The 20444-nt window shown below is 40.9% G+C and overlaps 1 protein-coding gene and 1 long non-coding RNA gene across 5 annotated transcripts in view; one reads left to right on the top strand and one right to left on the bottom strand.

The window, feature by feature from the left end:
• The window catches only part of slc12a2 (solute carrier family 12 member 2), a 76316-nt gene that overhangs the window by 2637 nt on the left and 53235 nt on the right, over window positions 1–20444 (top strand). The gene's annotated exons all lie outside the window — the stretch shown is intronic.
• LOC116723851 (uncharacterized) overlaps window positions 8794–20444 on the bottom strand; it is a 19285-nt gene continuing 7634 nt past the window's right edge. The window contains exons 2-3 of the long non-coding RNA XR_004340052.1: window positions 17263–17268; window positions 8794–9461 (exon numbers count right to left, since the gene is read on the bottom strand). This is a non-coding gene — a long non-coding RNA (uncharacterized LOC116723851). The remainder of the gene's footprint in view (window positions 9462–17262; window positions 17269–20444) is intronic.

The raw sequence follows: 20444 nt of genomic DNA, 5'->3' as shown, positions 1-20444 counted from the left end.
CCATGAAGTTGACTAAATAAGAGTCTTCTGTAGGGTTAGAAAACGTTAAGTTGCCAAAGTAAGGGATCTTGAAATAATCAATGAGCAGCGATGGCATAGTTACTTTGAAAAAGTAACTTTAATTGGATTACTGATTACTCCTTGAAAAAGTAACTTAGTTAGATTACTGACTACTTGATTTGGAAAGTAACTAAGTTACATTAAAAGTAACTTTTTTAATTACTTTCAGCAGATGCTAACAACAACTCTCCTGTGAAAATTACATTGAGCTTTGCCAATACTTAATTGTAAGCTATTTTATAATGGTAACATCAACAATGTGTCTCCACTTATAAGGTTGAACTGAAGGGGAGATTTTTTAATGGTTACAGTACAAAAAAAAAAAACGTGAGTAATTTGTGTGGTCCACTGTTGTCTGGAAAACTCTAAGAAGGATTTTAAAGCCCCCATATGTCCCCCCCAGCCTCCAGGTTCTGCGCTACGGCCCTGCATTTGGTGTCAAAGCACAGCGCACAGAGCTCCTCCTGCAGCTTCACAACTCACATGGCTGCACAGATTTGTGACACTTATCTTAATATAAATAGTTATAATGGCGTTAAGTTGCCATTATAATTATTGGCAACTACGGACACGTTTATTCGTGGCTGTTTTCACGTTTATTGCGCTGTTCAAATTAGTCTCAATGTTTGCAGTTTTCTGGAGCACAACGCGAAGCTCGACGTCATCCAGAGATAATATATTAACTTGACATTAACAAAGACACAGCGGGGCGGATCATCCGGGAAATGATGGACAGGGAGAGCCTGACTAAAACTACCTTAATGACTGACAAATTCTGGGATTTATTATGAGTCTCTGCTTATTTCCAAGCCCAAATGAGTAACTTCACGTTCAAAAACGAGCTCAAAAAGGCTCAACCCGCCACTCTTTAAATTTGCAAGTGACTTAAAAAAAAAAAAAAAAAAAAGCCCAAAGCCGCTTATAATAATCGGACTTGGCGACAGAAACTCAAAATAGTTCCAGTTTTTCCACCAACAAAATGCGCATCTCCCTCCATTGTCACTCGACAAGACGCGTAGAGGAAATACGATAAAATAACAAAAGAAGATAGTAACGCAAAGTGATTTCGATAAGTAACTGTAGTCTGACTACTTAATTTGAAATAGCAACGTTACTGAAAAAAGTGGTCCAACGTCAGTAACGGGCTACTGACATCACTGTCAATGAGGTACATTCTATACATTGCAGTCCTATATTTTTGCACTGATTCTACTCTGTAGAGTAGTCACAACAATAATAAGACAATCAATGATAAATTCCGTTTTTTGGAGTCAATACAGTAAACTTTCTCAATAAGTGCCTTATAAAGTGCTCCAAACTTCAAATATCCTATAGCTAATTAAAACTGCTTCTAGTGTCAGGTTTGGTGCTGGGTGTGGCGCATGTTCAGTTTGCAGGATTTAATTTATCCCTGATAGAAATAATTAAATTCAGGAGGAATTCTGAGTGGTGTTGATGGAAAATGTTAGAACTGCAACCAATATAAATGACAACATTAATGATAATTGATTTGATTTTGATTGAATTTTACACATGTACCATGATATAAGATTTTTCCTGCTGTTACATATAAGATGGAAAGATTTAATGTTGGTGTTGGTGTCCTTCATGTCATAAGAATAGGAACATATTTCTTAAATGTCAAACAGTGTTTGACACAAGCAAAATTGTTCATAGTGATTATAATATGGCTAGAAATATTCATTGCCCAGAGTTATGATGCATTATACTATTATGCATTATTTCTTTCACAGCAGGGTTTCCCCCAGAAAACTTGCTAAGCCCGGTGGTCAGGGCACTGAGACGGTTCACCAGGGTTTTGTATTAAAAGATAGTAAATTGACAGAAAATGTAAAATATTACTGGGTAATTATGTTACTGGATAACATTGCTGACAGTACTTAAACCTACAACTATACAATGTTGATAGTTGTATGACATAAAAACAGCAAATCAAAAAAATACAGTTAAGGTAAATATCAATTATTTGCACTTCTGTTAAATCCAAATTAAGTCATCAATTAGTGGCTCTAAAAACATGATGTAGTGCTGATCACATTTAGAACCGGCCCATGGCAGAACTAATATAATGTATCAGCATAGATACATTAAAAGATTTTAAATTCTTGAACATTTAAATGTAAGCTTTTAAGGAGCTGGCAAATTTAATTTGTAAAAATTCAAAGAACAATCTTCTTAATTAGATTGTTTTGTTACTACAGCTACAATCAGATGCTGTCAGTTTAATCTTTGAGTCTTAGCTGTTTGTTCACAAATACATCTTAGTAAATTACAATTTTAACTGACTGCTTTTAAATTTGGCCAATTAAATTAGGCCCCTGTCCCAGATTTCACTAAATCCATATTGAAATGCTGTTAATTTGCTGCTGATGTTCTCAGCAGCAAGAGGGGCTCCTAAATCAAGGCCTCATTAAACATTGGACTGGCCCTGCATTATGAGCATGATGCGCATTTCTGCTGCTGGATGTAAAGGGATAAAACAGGAGATTTAATTTATGTAGCTTAGTAGATCTTCCATTTCATATCTATTGTGTTTTTAATAACCGCCACAGAGACTGTTTTTTGTATGATTTTCCCTTATTGAAATCCAGCAGTTAGCCTGGTGTTTCATTGAGCCTGCGCAACGTCATCTGTTTTAAGAAAACGTTAAAAACTAAGTGAAGGTTTACAACATTTCAATAATTAGGTAAATTCACAGATCCCCCATTGATAACAATACAATCAACAGACAGGGTACACATGGAGGCAGGGTCTGAGCTAGGGCTGAAACGATTCGAGTGATTCGAGTGCCTCGATTATTAAAATTCCTCGAGAAAAATTTATCTGCCTCAAAGCTTTGTTAAATTATATTTTATTATTTAGCGCACCGTGTTCCGGCCGGGTCATTACTTGAGCTGCATGGAGCTCTCGCTTCCACCTGAGTTGTTGACGAAAGCTAAGTGTTAGCAGCATAACGTCCAGTTTTCAAGTTCGGCCTGGGAGGATTCTATTGATTCATGATAATATCTGGGTCTTGGTCGTTTTTCGGGGGACCAATAAGCGTCCTTAAAATGACTGGTGCGATGCCTGGTGTACGGTAGTCTTTTCTCCTCCCGGAGGTTCTGCCTAGTGGCCGGTGTTCAGAGCGAACAGCGGGGAAGAACGCTGCAGGTGAGTGGATAGACTGTATTCTGCGGCTGGCTGCGCATTAGATGATTAACGTAAGTGTAGCTTTACGAACGAACCGGAAAATTTATTTCATATCATCCCGGTCTCAACATGCCTGTATGTGCAGGCATGTACATACAGAAACATAGGCTGGCAGACGTGTTTCTGTGTGTGACGACAAAAGGTGTTAAATCCCGTCGCTAACAAAAACACAAAAGCTAAAAACATCTGGGCAAGGTGAGAGTTCATCTATTAAACAAAAAGCTGGAGTATAGACACTTTATATGCGTATTTGTGAGCCTGCCTCCTTATTATTGAATTGAATATAATTTCAGATTTTTGTATAACTTTTCTTCAGGTTAACTTGGAAAGTGAGCCATTATTGTTACGAGTTATTTTTCTAAACTACAGAGAAGTTATTGTTAAGGAAGCTCAACTGTGAAAAATTGGACTGATGTTGATATGTAATGTAATACTGCTGTTATGTTAGATTTACCAATGTTTTACTTTATCTTTTTTTTATCCGATTACACGATTTATCGTAAGAATAATCGATAGATTACTCAATTACTAAAATATTTGTTTACAACAGCCTTAGTCTGAGCATGGTTGATACAGATATGTTTGTAAAGCTTTAAATTGTAGATCTAAAGAGACAGGTTTGATATTGGGATTATTAAGTATATTATGTAATAAATGATTCCCCTAGCCCTTGCTTGAGGATAGAGGTCTTTAATTAGTGTAGTTAATGAAGCCAAAGACGAACTCTGTCCTGTGAATTTCTTCTGAGATACCTGATGTATCTGTCAGTTATCAAGTGATTTGTGATGAAAAGCTTCTTATGTGTCCTCTCAAGGTTGTCGATGAGGGTGAGTGGGGGGAAGCCTATATTGTTTTCTTTAGTCCTTAGTTAATGGCAAATGTCCGACACAATGACGGGAGTCTCTTTCATCACCTCTATATTAGAACAGCTGCAGTTCTCAGGATGGGGATGGTGAGCTGCTGCAGTTAGCTCATTTTCATGTGTGTACTTTCTGGCGAAATAGCTTGGTAAAAACCTCACTTTGAAATGAATGGGACAAGTGCAGTTTGAAGGTCGGACTGACCCTAATGCTTCCACCCTATCATGTCTTACTATGTTTTCCTCTCTGTGTTACACAGATTGGAATGAGCATTGGAAATTCCACTGTACCAATTGATTGCTTTTCCACCGCAATTAATGACTGAATCATAGACTTGTTCCGGTGTATTGGCTGCACAATAGCGAAACTCTTGAGGTTCTTTTTAGTAACCAATACAGGCTGTGATGGTACATTCAAATTAAATGTCTTTGTGAGTGTGAGCAATGTGTCTTGGGCAGAAGTTTTTTTTCTGACCACATGGCAACAGCATCCTAAAAGTTCATATTGACAAGCTAGAAGGGAACCAGTAACAAAGGAGATTAATTCCGACAGAGGCAGCCAAGCATAAACCCAGGCCGCTTAAATATTGATGTAATCTCACTCATGTGGAGTGCTGTAGTGTGGCACTTCCACTGCCACACTACAGCACTCCACAAGGGTGAATCAGTGTGAAACTTTTGTATCATGAGTATTGTGTATAAATTTATCCCAAAGTTACAGATACATTCTGGATTTCCCCCAGAAAATTTGCTAAGCCCGGTGGTTGGGGCGCCAATACCATGTTTTTGTATTAAAAGACGTTAAGTTGACAGGAAAAGTAAAAATATTATGGGGTAATTTTATGTTACAGGAAGACATTGTCAGTGAAATGCTATTTAAATTCACATATATAGTGTCCTAAAAACAACAAATCAAAACATTACAATTAAAATTAACAGAAATTATTAATCCAAATTTTGTTTATTGAGAATATTAATGCTGCTAACTTTGATTTAATGGTAATCAAAGTTTGATTAAACTGATTGAACTGGCAAGTTTACTTCGTAAAAGTTCAAAGAACAATCTTCATAGTTAGATTGTTTTGTTACCACAATCTGATGTTGTGAGTTAACCCCTTAACCCTCACCACCTAAATCAAAAACGGCTGAAAAAGCATACCCAAGTTAAATGAGCTGCTGTTCTTGAACAACTTGAAGTACAGGCAAAAGCTTGGTCTCTTTATGAAGATGACAAGCTAAATTTTCTGTCACTATTCTGGTTCGGGTAAGCCACGAGTGATTAGTCTGTATACGGAGCTGACGTCTCTTCAGAAAGGTGTCAATGAGAACGTCACTGACTATATTATCCGAGCAGAAACTGCAATTACAGCACTGCGTAATGCAGGAGAAGTTTTAAGTGATGGCCTGCTGACGGCAATGATTTTAAAAGGCCTGCCTGATGAGTTCAAACCATTCTTTGTTTATGTTACACAGAGTGATGAATTTTTAACTTTTGCCCAATTTAAAACAAAGCTGAGAAGCTATGAGAGCACAGAGAAGTTGTGTTGCTGGCTCAGCTGGAGATAGCTTGATGAAAGTTAAAGAAAGAGACAATTGGAGTATAAAACTCACCTGTTACAACTGCAGCCAGAGAGGGCACAAAGCCCAGGATTGTCCTTCAACCTCGGGCGAGCGCAGAGAGACGAAACAGTGGTATAGTTTCTGCAAGAGCGCCACGCATAAGGACGTAAATTGTCGGCAGAAAAGGCGAGACAAGGTCAAGCAAGCAATGGATAAGGAGGACCATGCGTTTGCTTTCAAAGTGAAGCAGATCGACGACGCCCAGATCTATGGCACAAAGGTAAAGGGCCTCATGGTCAACTCGGGTGCAACAAAGCACATTGTGACAGACGCTGCAAAATTCAAGGATTTCAACTCGACTTTAAAGCCTCAGAGCCATATTTTGGAGTTGGCTGACGGCGTGAGGGCCAGTGGCATTGCACTGAAGAAAGGCACCGCCAGAGTTTGCTTGAGAGACAGCAACGGCCAAATTGTGGAGATGATTTTAATGGACACCTTATACGTGCTGTCATTTTCCCAGGACATCTTTTCGGTTAAAGCTGCAACTGCCCAAGGAGCGACAGTCATCTTCAAAGATGGACAGAACCGGCTCATCCATAAAAATGGTACAGTTTTTGATATTGATGTTTATGATAGACTGTACTATTTAAATACTCTTACAGATTACGTTGATGAGTGCAGTGCCTGCTATGACATCCAAACGTGACATGAAAATTTAGGTCACTGTAACTGTGATGATGTGTCAAAGTTGGAGGGTGTTGCAGATGGAATGAAACTTAGAGGTAAAACTGAAAAACCTGATCTGAAATGTGAAGTATGCATAAAGGGTAAATTTGCTCAGACCAGGAGTAGAGATCTTGATGAAAAAGCTAAAGGTGCACTAGATCTTGTACATGCAGATCTGGCTGGACAAATAGAACCAGCTGTTAAAGATGGGTTTAGATATACCTTAGCTTTTACAGATAATTATTCAGGTGCTGTTTTTACATATTTTCTGAAAGCTAAGAGTGATACTGTTAAAGGGACAGAGAAGTTTATTACAGATGTGGCACCTTATGAGAAGATCAAATGTATAAGATCCGATAGTGGAACTGAATTTATATCTAGAGAGTTCCAGTCATTGCTTAGTGAAAATGCCATTACACATGAAACTTCAACCCCTTATTCTCCCCAAATGAATGGGACAACTGAGAGAACATGGAGAACTGTCTTTGAAATGGCAAGATGCATGTTAATTGAGAGTAATCTGCCGTTCAGACGGCTTCTATTATCCGTAATAGATGTTACAACAGACGTGTTGAGCAGACTCCATATTACATGTTAACTGGAAAGAAACCTGGCCTTTCAAAAATGAGAACTTTAGGATCTGAATGTTATGCATATAAATATGACCAGAAAAAAGGGATTTTTTGTTGGTTATGACAAAAATAGTCTTGCATATCTTGCCTTTTATCCAGATACAGGTAGAGTACTTAGGAATAGGCTGGTAAAGTTTACCACAAAAAGTACCAATGAATGTGACAATCAGACTGATGATGACATAAATGAGAATATTTTACTCAAGAAGAAAGTTGAAAGTGAGCAATCAAAACCAGATTTGAGAACAATTATCTCACAGGAGATTAAAACTGAGACTTGTGACATAGATGGGAACTTGGATCAAAGTGAAGGTGACCTTGGTGCACGTTATCCTAAGAGAGAAAGGAGACCTCCTAAGTATTACACAGATCAGGATTACGAAATGAAATGTGAGGATGATCAAGCACACATGAACATTGACAATTGTTATAGGATTGCATTTGATGTGCCTAAGACAGTGGAAGAAGCTATGAGCTCACCACAATCAGAACTATGGGGTAAAGCTATGAATGATGAAATGGATTCTTTGATAGAGAATAATACTTACAGCCTAACTTCATTACCTGAGGGTAAGCAAGCAGTGGGGGGTAGATGGGTATTTACTATTAAAGAAAATCCTGTTGAGACACGTTATAAGGCTAGATATGTAGCAAAAGGCTATAGTCAGATTGCTGGTATTGATTATAATGAGACTTTCTCCCCCCCCCCCCGACTGCTGATATGACATTTGTGTGTGTTCCAATGCAGCTTGCTGCTCGATATGATTTGGAATTGCACCAAATGGATGTCAAAACGGCATATTTACACACCCCTAACGATTACGAGATATTTTTAGAACAACCTGAAGGATTTGAGATGGTAACAGAGGCAGAAGAAAAATGAGTCTGAAAGCTTAATAAGTCACTCTATGGTCTGAAACAGTCAGAACGAAATTGGAAGAAAATGTTACATGATTTCCTTATTGAAAATGGCTTTGTGCAGAACCCTGCTGACTATTTTGTTTACAGTAAAGAAAATTAACATGAGAGAGTGATCTCGATTATTTGGGTTGATGACCTTGTTATTGCAGCTAGTAATGATCAAGTACTCAAAAGTGTGAAGAAAATGTCCAATAAAAGCATCATAATGGACAGCGGCAGAGTTTAAACCCTTAAATATCAGCTCTGAAAAAAGAAATAAAAGGAAAATTGGCACTCGGGCGTTCCGGTGCAGGTTAAGGGGTTAATCTTTGAGTTTGAGCTCTTTGTTCACAAATGTCTCAGTAAACTACAATCAGCATTGACTGCTTTTTAGGTTGGCCAATTAAACTACCCACTTCTCCCAGAATCTTTTTTGTACAAAGTACAAAGCTCAAGAAAGTACTTTACATTCTTGAAGATGTAAAGTACAACAGGAGCGCTTGTATTGTTACTATCCAATTTTGGGAGGCAGTGTCTCCTTCCTTCTCCATCTCCAGGAACCCATATTCTTTGTGTTAATGGCTCTGACTGGACATGGAGACAGGAAGGGAAATAATACGCAGCCCTGCTGGTGTGGCTCCTTACAAGAGGAGGCACCCTCTTTGTCTCAGACTCATAATCTGCTGGTTACTTTCCAGCAGTTTTACCACACGCATCTGTGCACAGGCTGCGTGATAGCTGTGTATGAGTGAGTGTCCGGGCAGATCAGTTCTCTTCCATTTTATTTCCAGATTTAGATGACAAAAATCTTGATGTGAGGAATTAACCTTTCAAGTACAGATTTAGTTCACCCACCACTGGGTGGAACAGGTTGAAGCTGATCTTGCTATTTTAGGGCTTTACATGATAGATAAATATTGAATTCATCCTGTTTAAAGCCTGTTATGCTCCTCTTAATTTAACTGGCTTTAATCAACAAAAGTAAACACCCAAAAGGTTAGTGTGTTACCTGGAGTAAATACCTGAAATGTTGCTTTGATTCTTTCCACTACTTTTCAGTACAAAGCACTTAAGTCGGGTTGTAACTGGTATAATGGAGAAGCTCTGTTGTGATGACGTGCTGAAGGCGAAGTGTCACAGCTATCACAACTATCGAGCATAAATTGTTGTTCAAATAAACTTTTGCCGTCAAATTTACTGTGAGTATGGTTTATCCGACACCTTATGAATGCATCACTAGTTCATCCCCCCTCCCAACCTGAAAATTTTCTACCAATCATGCTGCGCGGAGAAAACAAACAACATGGTGACAGCGAGAGTTTGAGGCGAGCCTTGAATGAGACAGTAACTGAAGATGAATCAGATGTCTAGTTCCAAAGAGAAACAGCGCTGGATCAATAATTTGGCAGTGGTTTGGATTTTATATGGAGGATATCAAACAAAATGAGGTAATTTGTGAAACATGTTATAAAACTATTGCCACAAAAGGTTGTACCACAAATTTATTTCACCACCTTTTACATGCCATTCATAGCCGCGCTGCCGTGGTAGAACTAGTTCTTTAAAGTGAAACCTGGAGACGTAGGTATGATTAGGGTTAGGGTTATATGATAGGCACACTGGGGGGCCTGTTTAGAGAACCTGGTAATCAGCTGATCGTGCTCAGAAGGGGGCACAGGCCGCTGGAATAATCTTGACGTCCTGGCCCCAAACACGTCAGCGAGGCCCGGATCCAGAATGGGAACAGAGGGAGAACTCCGCTCCGTGAGTCCCTCCACCCTGGTGATAGGCGCATAAGTGGAGACAGGTGCCCTCAGCTTCTCGGGCTCAGCCACTGCCTCAGTTATGTTAGCCATTACGGCGGGAAACTGAGGCCAGATGGGGTCCGGACGGTGACTTGGGGCAGAGCCAAACCGTCCCGCTAGTTCATTTGAACGTGGCAGGGGAGGTTGGGGGACGGGAAGCCCTTTAGCGCTAGCTGCCTCCCTGATCAAGCTAGGTAGCTCCAGGAGGAGCGAGCCCACAGCTGGGAGCGGGGTTGAGTCGGACATACGGAGCCCGGGGTTGACTGAGCATCCGCTCAGCCGCCTCTCTTCCACTGCAGTGCTTTCCAGCTGGGAAGCAACATCCGAACCGCTGCTGCTCTTGCTGTTGTCCTCGTCGCCGTCGTTCTCTCTGCCGGCGGAATCATCCGATTCCCGCTCAGTGTAGCTAGCATCCCACTCAGCGTAGCTAGCGTCTTCCCACAAGCAGCAACCGGACTCGGTGGGCCCGTGGGCCTATCGCCCCGCCTAACGCCAACCTTGAAAAAGCTAGCCTCCGCCTTCTCTCCTCCAGCGGGAGGAGAGCACAGGAGCGGCAAGAGGGCTAAGGCGTCAGGGCGAGGTCGGCGTGCTGGGGGCCCAGGCATCCCTCGCAGACCCGGTGCCTGTCAAAGGACATGATAAAATAAGATAAGATAAGATAAGATAAATCTTTATTGTCACTGTCACAAGGACAACAAAATTTAAAAGGTGCCATCAGTCAGTGCATATGCTTAAAAACAAAAAATAACTGTCTCACAATTCACACACAATGTAAGAATTAACAAATAACTGGTAAAAAACAAAAAACAAAAAAACTAATAAATAAGAACAGCCACATTCTCACATACATCATTTATGATGATTAATGGTTGTTTTCGATTGCATTTAGTTTTGTTATTGCTATCGGGTAAAAACTGTCTCTGAGACGGTTGGTTCTTGTTCTGATTGCTCTGTATCTTCTGCCTGAAGGCAGCAGTGTGAACAGAGAATGTCCGGGGTGAGAAGTGTCCTTTGTGATGTGTTGTGCTTTTCTTAGACAGCGGTCGCTGTGCAAGTCCTCCAGTGAGGGGAGAGGGCAGCCAATGATTTTTTGGGCTGTATTCACAACCCTTTGGAGAGCTTTCCTTTGAGCCGTAGTGCTGCTGTTATACCATACACAGATACAGTAGGTCAGTATGCTCTCTATGGAGCACTTGTAGAAGGACACCAGCAGCTTCTCCTTGATGTTGTTCCTCCTGAGAACCCTCAGGAAGTACAGTCTTTGCTGGGCCTTTTTTAACAGCTCGAGGGTATTCATGTTCCTTGTGAGGCCCTGCTCAATGTGGACCCCCAGGAAACAGAAATCAGCTACCCTCTCCACACATTTTCCCCCAATGGTTAGTGGTGTAATGTCCGTTTTATTCCTCCTGTAATCTATTATGAGTTCTTTTGTCTTTGAGTTGTTGAGGAGCAGATTGTTCTCCCTGGACCACTGCAACAGCCGCTCCACCTCTCCCCTGTAGGCGGACTCGTCGCCTCCTGAGATGAGCCCCACCACTGTGGTGTCATCAGCAAACTTGATGATGGTGTTGCTGTGGTGGGCAGAGGTGCAGTCGTATGTGTACAGACAATAGAGCAGGGGGCTCAGCACACAGCCCTGTGGAGAGCCAGTACTAAGGCTGAGGGCAGTGGATGTATGTTTTCCCACCCTAACTCTCTGCTGTCGGTTGGTCAGGAAGCTCAGAATCCACATGCAGGTGGAGTGAGGGAGGCCCAGGTCCCCCAATTTGTCCACCAGTCTGTGAGGGAGGATGGTATTAAAAGCAGAGCTGTAGTCTACAAAGAGCATCCGCACATAGCTCCCCTGCTGCTCCAGATGTGACAGAGCAGCATGGAGGGCCGTGATCACAGCGTCCTCTGTGGATCTGTTGGCTCTGTAGGCGAACTGATGGTGGTCAAAGCCAGGAGGGAGAAGTGCTGTGATGTGACCCCGGACCAGTTTTTCAAAACACTTCGTCACCACAGGGGTTAGTGCCACTGGCCGGTAGTCGTTGAGGCAAGAGATATGAGGTTTCTTGGGTATGGGGACTATGGTGGAAGATTTCAGGCAGGATGGGACTGTAGACAGGGCTAGGGACTAGTTGAAGATCCTGGTGAAGACTCCAGCCAGCTGATTGGCGCAGTCTTTCAGGACACGTCCAGGGACGCCATCAGGTCCAGCAGCCTTCCTTGGGTTGACAGCCCGCAGTGTGCGCCTCACCTCGTACTCCTCTTCAACGAGGGGTGTGGTATTGTGGGTCGCTTGGTGTAGTTTGGCTGCCTCTGTTGGCTTCACCTCAAAGCGGGCAAAGAAAAGGTTCAGCTCCTCTGCCAGTGTGGCGTCGCCTTCCGCAGCTGCGAGGTTGGTCCTATAGTTGGTGAGATGCTGGATTCCCTGCCACACCTGCCTGCTGTTGTTGCTGTCAAGGTAGCCCTCTATCCTCCTCCTGTAGTCAGACTTAGCCATTCTGATGCCGCTCTTCAAGTTAGCTCGGGCTGTACTGTAGACGGTCCTGTCCCCAGACCTGAAGGCGGTATTCCTGGTCTTTAGCAGTCGCTGGACCTCTTGAGTCATCCAGGGCTTCTGGTTTGGGAAGACCCGGATGTGTTTATCCACAGCTACAGTGTCAATACAGTTCTTGATATAGCACAGTACACTGTCTGTAAAAACCTCCAGGTCCTGATGTTCAAAAACATCCCAGTTTGTCCTGTCGAAACAGTCCTGCAGCTGCTGTGTCACATCCTTGGGCCAGGATTTGATGGTTTTGGTGATGGTTGGAGCAGTTTTCCTGAGGGGGGCATAAGCAGGAATTAAATGCAGGGACAGGTGATCCGACTGACCCAGGTGAGGAAGTGGTCTAGCCCTGTAGCCTGGCTTGATGTTGGAGTAGACTTTGTCCAGAGTGTTAGTCTCTCTTGTAGCACACTTTACATGCTGGTGGAACTTGGGGAGCGCCGTCTTCAAGTCTGCATGGTTGAAGTCCCCCGCTATGATGTGCACAGCATCTGGATAGATGCTCTGCAGATGGCTAGTGCTGCCATGCAAAAGTCCAATAGCTGTTTTAGCATTAGCATCCGGTGGTATGTAAACAGCGGTTACCATGACTACGGTGAACTCTCTGGGGAGGTATATTGGTCTGCATCTAACAGTCACATACTCCAGGTCTGGGGAGCAATGGCTGATGACAGTCGCTGTGTTAGTACACCAGGTGTTGTTCACGTACACACAGAGCCCTCCTCCTCTGCTCTTACCGGAGTCTTTCGTTCTGTCGTGGCGCTGTACTGTGTAGCCTGCTAGCTCGATGGCAGAGTCCGCTACGTCTGGATGCAGCCAGGTCTCCGTGATCAGAAGAATACAGCTGTCCTTCACTGCGCTGTTAGATGCAGCCTGTAGTCTCAGTTCATCCATCTTGTTTGCAAGGGATCTGGCGTTCGAGAGAAACAGGCTGGGGAGCGGTGGTTTGTGTGGTTGCCTCCGTAGCCTAGCTAGCACGCCGGCCCTGCAGCCCCGCTTCTGCCTTCTCTCTCTACGCCGCTGTCGCTTCCTCCCTGCTGCGATGGTAATCCACGGCGCGCCGGGGCTCCTTGCTATGTCCCCCGGAATATTGAACAAGCGTTGAAAATCAGCTGTAACATCTAGTTCGTAGCGGGCACCGATCGTCAGGAGATCGTCCCGACTGTATATTTTGTTTGTCCGACATGACGAGTACGGAACACAAATCAACACGTACACAAGCAGCCAAACATATCACCGACCGAGAGAGCAATGAGCCGCTGCAACTGCGCGCGCCGCCATCTTGGGGGGAAAAAAAAAAAAAGTACCCCGTCTGACAAGACGGGTACAAACGGACGGTACCGCTAGAAAACATCTTTGCTCTTAAGACAGTGCTATCTTATGCTGAAGAAAAAGAGGGAGCCGTTTGTCCGGTCTGACTGTTATTTATACAGACCAGGGAGGGGCTCACCCAGTAGGTGGGCGTGGACTAAGCTTTTTTTTTTCCCAGTGCTGCTCGCGAGGGATAAACCCACTAGCGATAGCCTTAAAGGGCGAAGCTATACGAAATAGAACTACTCATTCTTCTTTTTTTTCTCTCTCGTGTCAGCTTTGCGATACACGCAGACTCATTGCCATAGCAACTGACAACAAAGCAACTTTATGTATCAGGATTCAGCATCAAAAACACTCAAACATCAACCCCACATAGAACAGAACATTTAGTTTTTTACAGTTTTGGGTTTTTAGGCTTGATGTGTATTTTGCTTTTATTAGTAAGTGATCACTGTGGTAGATTAGCCACCACTGCTATTAGCCATGCTAACACAGCGATGGTTGATTAGCTAATTTAAACACCTGCTTTACTGATGATCTGTCCAAAACACACCTTAATCCACAGCACATCTATTTAAGTTTGTCAAAGTCAAGCATAATGGACCAACTTGCCTCTCCCTCGCTATTTTTTTTTAGTTAAAACTTATTTCTCACCTTATCTAGTCATAGAGTAGACAGTTCATAGCAAAATACTGAATCCCTTTTTATATGAGCTTACATTTAAGTCTAGCTGGGAAATGGGGGCAGGAACGTTCGTGGGTGACATCATGCTGCAAGGGATCTATAGTTTAAAATAAAATTGGAGCTCATTTAAGAATACTGTGATATACAGTACAGACCAAAAGTTTGGACACAACTGTGTGTCCAAACTTTTGGTTTGTACTCAGTTCAGACCAATAGTTTGGACACACTTTCTCAATGAGAAAGTGTGTCCACACTTTCTCAAACTTTTGGTCTGCAGCAGCTCCGGGAGGAGAAAAGACTACCGTACTCCAGGCACGGAGTACTACTGTACCAGTACTACAATCATTTTAAGGATGCTTATTGGGCCCCCGAAAAACGACAAAGACCCAGGCATTATCATGAATCAATAAAATCCTCCCAGGCCAAACTTGAAAACGTTATGCTGCTAACACTTAGCTTTCGTCAACAACTCAGGTGGAAGTGAGAGCTCCGTGCAACTCAAGTAATAACCCGGCCGGAACACGGCGTGCTAAATAATAAAATATAATTTAACGAAGCTTTGAGGCAAATAAATTTTCCCTGGGGAATTTTAATAATCGAGGTACTCGAATCACTCGAGGAATCATTTCAGCCCTAAAATACTTGATTCCTAAAATACTCGTTTACAACAGCTATACTATACTTTTATAACTGAAGGTCACATAATTTCTTTATTGTGCTTCAAAATAACTATTGAAAACTGAGATATTAAAATCCTCTCATCCTTGCAATAATATTTTCAGCCTATGTAACATAACTGCAGTGACCTTCATAATGGCTGCGTCCTGCGCCCTCTGTGTTGGTGCTGGCTAACATATTGACTGTCCCCTCGCAACACTGCTAAGCTCAGCATTTTACAAAGTGTGTGCACTGTTTTGATGCAGAGGTTCAGTTATGGTATGTGCTGCAAATGTTGACATCACTTTCTCACACAACCCTTATGCACCCTAGAGAGCCACAACAAACTGTTAGACCCGGTGCAATGCTGATACTGAAAGAAAAACGGACACGTTTGGAAAGGTTCCCAAGGTTAGTAGAAGTGGTTGAATGCATCTCCTTTTGAAACCATACCTAGGTAAAGACATTTAGAAATATCAGCATAATAAGCTTGCTCTTGAACCATATTGTATAATGTGCATCTTTTCAAACATGATGTTGAGACATGCTTGATCTCTCAAACATGTTGTCCCCATTATGTTTTATGTACAAATTTGCTGCACGCAATTCACATACAATATAGCATAAAGTATTACTAACATAATATTAACATAAAGTTAGTATTCATCAAATGAACACCACCTTTTGACCAATCTCTTAAACTCATTGATTTCTCTAAGATGAACTGATTTCTGCATACAAAAGTAGAAGCCACATTCAAAAATAAAACATGACCCTTAGATCCATTGACATTTAAAAAAATGTAGCAAATATATCATGGTTTATTATTGTGTGATGTGGAATCTGTTTTTGTGCGTGAAGTATCATCATCTTTCTAAAAATAAGTCATTTTTTTGTCAAAACTGATTTAAATGGGGGTTCTTTAGAAATGTCAATGAATATCCTAATAGATATTTCTTAATATCTTAAAATTGCCTTTTTTATATATAGTTCATGTACCTTTGCTATATACAGTAGTTCAAGCAAAGATACATTTAGAGTAATAGGGATATGCAGTTTAAAATGGTTATAGTTGTAAATATAATTGTGATTTGATAACTGTAACATACTGTATGTCTGCATTCCCAGTTCTGTCATTCACCCTAAGTTATGGACACTTTGACAGACAGCTTTTGTTTTTTTGGTTCAGCTCACTGCTCTGAGCCTCTCGTGTATGAGCAAACAACTTCATGTTTAGAAATGTTCTTCTATTCTTCAGCCATCTGTTTGACATCGATGGAACTAAAATTGACTTCCTCTGAGACAACTCACCGCATCATGGAAAACTTGCAAACATTCCCATGTTTACAGGCTGCCACATGGCCTGATGTATACACATGTTGCCCATGGAGCAGTAGGCACCAACAAACTTATTCATCTGTAACATGAAAGCATTCATGGTGAGCCCTGTTTTTAAACATTAACAGAATGGCCATGTTGGTAAGAGGAGACATTCAGCAGATGATAGGAGCAAAGTTATCATATATGCTCACTGCTGACAGAGTTTTTGGAGCTTTCACAATGTAATTAATCAGCAAATTGGATGAAGAGGGATACCGTAATTACCGCATTTGTATTTCATGTTCTAGGATCAGCAACCTTTTCCATTTAAAGAGTAATTTTTTCCCTATTTGAACTGGAGCAGCAGATAGCAGACTCATGTACTAGTCAGTTCTGCTAATACTTGTAGCAATTCTGTTGGTCTTTTGCAGTATGTTAGAATGTATGAAAGTATGAGAGAGAGAATGTTACATTATGTATTTCTTGTATTTGCTAGTAGCTCCTAAAAAACCAAAACACTTTATTTCTGAATACATTTTTCTCAGTTTGCACAGTTTTGCCAGTTTTTCCTCAAATGTTGATAAACATACTGTATGACATTACTGAAGGGACATGATTTCTCAAACTGTTGTTTAACTCAAAATGTATTTTGATTTAAAAGGTAAATGGCACAACTTGGCTAATTTGCAGTTAAAGAAAAGCTTTGGTGATTTCATCTGTAAATTTTGGGATGATTTTAAGTCGTGAATAAATCCATATCTGTTTCTAATTTGTGCTTCCAGGCTTTTAACCTTCAAATACCAGATCACTGTCATCCGTGTCGTGTGTATGCATCTACTGTGTGAGACTCCGACCAACAGTTTCTGTATTAAACTCATAATCTGAGCAAAGTTATGGAACTGTAATCGATAGAATGTGCCTAATTGACGGTCCTACCACTTCTTTGCTTTGACAGATTGTCAGCATGTTCTAGTCCTTCATGATCTAATACCGTCATGCCACCTATTACTGCCTATCAATAGTGCTCCTCTAGTCTGTTTACAGATTTATATTGCTCAGCAACAAAGGTGCTCTCTATTTGGAGGTACCTCACTCATCACCTCTTTCTTGTTCAGGTCAGAGGCAAATAGTAATTTGATCCAATCTAAAAACAATCATCTATGCAGTGAGTGGACAGCTTTGTCTCCATCAACAGGACTCAAGCAGCAGTGTATCCAGCTCTGGGAGAGTTTCTGTGTAGTAAAAGAATAATGCGCCGAGTGTTGAGAAGTTTTCCAAACAATAGATGTTTGAGACAGTGGACATGTGATCAGTCCACCAAGTCTGACAGCTGGGCAGGGGAGGTGGTGGAACAGCAATTTGAGAACCTTCATCTGCAGTACCTCAACTCAAAACATGCAACAGTGTAACGTATTCTTCATATCAACCGCTGTGGAGGGGACCGCTCTATAAAAACATTAACACCTGCTAAACCAGTGGTTCCCAAAGATTTTCTTCTGGGCCCTCCCAGTGGTTCCCAAAGATTTTCTCTCTTGCAAAGATTTTTTTCAGTGCAGACAGAATTTACGTGTTTCTGATTTTAGCTTAAATTTCCCATCATGTCCCTATGTGATCTTACATATTAGACTAATTTGTGTTTGTGTCATGCTGCCTTTATATTAAATAACATTTTATCATAAATCAAATAAAGGCAAAAAAAAAGTCAAATCTCTGCTTTTCTAACTACCAATGACAAAAATTACATGACGATACAGTCAGTTGACCTGTATTTTAAGCATCCTGTTTTACTATTTTTGTTTGAAATGGCTGTATAGTCACTGGTTTTAAGTAGGGATTTGTGATATCACATAAATGTATCACAATGTGCAACGTGATGGGTGGCAGTAGTATGGAGTGAAAATAGTCTCAAAAAACCTACGCGTGTGTAATACTGGATTTGTAATCCGTGTAAGCATCTTTGTGTGTAACTTTTGATAGTTGTATCTGAAACATGATTTGTAAACCGTGTAAAAAGAAAATTTGTACGCAACTCTGGGTACTGGCAAATATGTGGTCAAATGCATACACAAATATGAAGAAATTATGAATACAAAATAAAAGTGCACACACACAATTACAATTTCTACAAATGTTACATTTCTATACACAAATTTTTTAACTTCAACCTCACAAATCTGATAATTACAAATTCAAACCTTCTACCCCTGCACATGTTAAATAACTACGCACGAGTTGCCTGATACGCAGACAAAACTGCATTTACTCACAGATCAGGTTACGAGTGCACGAGGATTTCTGAGACTCATTTCATGCTTCAGACAGCCTCAGATTCATGAGTAAGTGGTGTGCTTAAATGCTGGTGGAAAGCTTGGTTATCTGATTTTTGCTCAGCGTCTGGTGTTTTTATCCTCTGAATGTTTGTCACTGTGGTTGTGCCGAAGCGGCAAAGACATTATTTCATTGGAAAACGGAATATTTCAGTACTTTTAAAGACTCCTCACACCCTGGTCACAATTTGTTCCGACTGCTGCCATGTGGCTGCAGATACAGGAGCATTAAAGCAAGGACAAACAGACTGAAGAACATTTTATACCCAGTAGCCATAAGGGCATTAAATCCCCTCTAGTACTGTTTATCACCCAATTACGTTATAATCCATGTAACTTTATTGCATGGTTTCTATAATGACAATAAAGATTATTAGTATTTAAAATACTCCAAAATTGTTTATAGACATATTGTGCATTTTTGAGCAGTACAGATGAGATTACATGGTTTAAAAAATGACCACTGGGTGACGGAATGGTTTGCTGGCCGGAAAAACTGGCAGTCAAACAAAGAAGCAAGACGAGCGTCCCGGTGGTCTGCCCTCAGAAGTAAGTACAAGTTAATCCTTCATACTTTGCTCGCTGATTATAATGAGACATCAAATAATTAATAATTTCAGATGATGATGTCCATGTGCTCTGTGCTACTTTAGCTGTTGGTTGCTAAGTCCTTGTTTTTTTTAGTGTCCCACTCAGCACAGTTTAAGAGAATGTCTTTGATCCATGAAAATCATCTCTGGTTCTTACAGTATCTGTTCTGCCCCTAACAAGTTCCAATCAAAATTTTAAATCCCTTTTCTGATTGATATTTGTGTAGTATGTAAAATATTCTGATTTGCCTTTTATTAAATTCACTAAGTGAATATAATTAAGTCAAATGAATTGAAATGAATTCAATTCTAATTTATTGAATTTCTATATGTATAAATAACATCTTAAATTTACTTCTACACAGGACAGAGCGGCTGACTCATGGATTGGGGTCAAGTGCTATTTTACTTACTGGATGATCAGGACCCTTCAGATCTCAGCAACCCTCTGATCCGATGAAACGACTGCAGGAACACACCCCTGTTTAGAGGACCCCTCTAAAACAGGGGTCCTCAAATCCAGGCATCGAAGTCTGGTGTCCTGCAACATTTGGATATGCCCCTGGTCCAACACACCTGAATCAAATGGCTGCTTGAGGTGCTGCTAATGACCTCATGATTTGACTCAGATGTGTTAAAGCAGAGACTTATAAAAATTGGAGGACACCAAACCTCCTGAACTGGAGGTGAAGTCCTGCTGTACAACTTTCACTCAACTGCAATCACATTTACTTGCATTACATTACCTGTAGTAATGTGTCCACAGGTAGATGAGGAGTTTGCATAGCTTTTTTAATTTAAAACCATTTTGGTGACCACTTGTTGAAAGTAAATTACAAACATTTACCTATAGTTTGACCACTACGATATGGCAGAAAATAGTTTATCACAAATATATGATTTTAAGAGCCATCATTCGATTTATACTGTAGAAAGAAGATGATGACAAAAGTGTTTCCTGAATTAACTTTAATGTACACCTCACTGCACACAAAGGAAAGATGAAATATTTAAGATCGGCCTAATCTGTTGAATCTAACAAAATAGACTCAAAGATTTACATTGGTTGTTTCACTATTACCTAAAGTTAACAATTAAATGTCTTAAAATTTACATGAATGCCAAATATTTACTATAATCAATTAAGAAAAGAAAACACCATAAAGGTGTGTACTCAAAGAAGAACAAAGACAGTCTGTTCAGAGTAAGGATCAACCATAATGTCTACCAGCAGAGCACTTTCACCACTATAGTTGTTTGGAAGGCA

Source organism: Xiphophorus hellerii, chromosome 8, assembly GCF_003331165.1.
Source record: "Xiphophorus hellerii strain 12219 chromosome 8, Xiphophorus_hellerii-4.1, whole genome shotgun sequence".
In the NCBI taxonomy this organism is placed as follows: Eukaryota; Metazoa; Chordata; class Actinopteri; order Cyprinodontiformes; family Poeciliidae; genus Xiphophorus; species Xiphophorus hellerii.
Note: the sequence above shows the minus strand (reverse complement) of the source record. Positions and strands in the feature narration are given on the sequence as shown.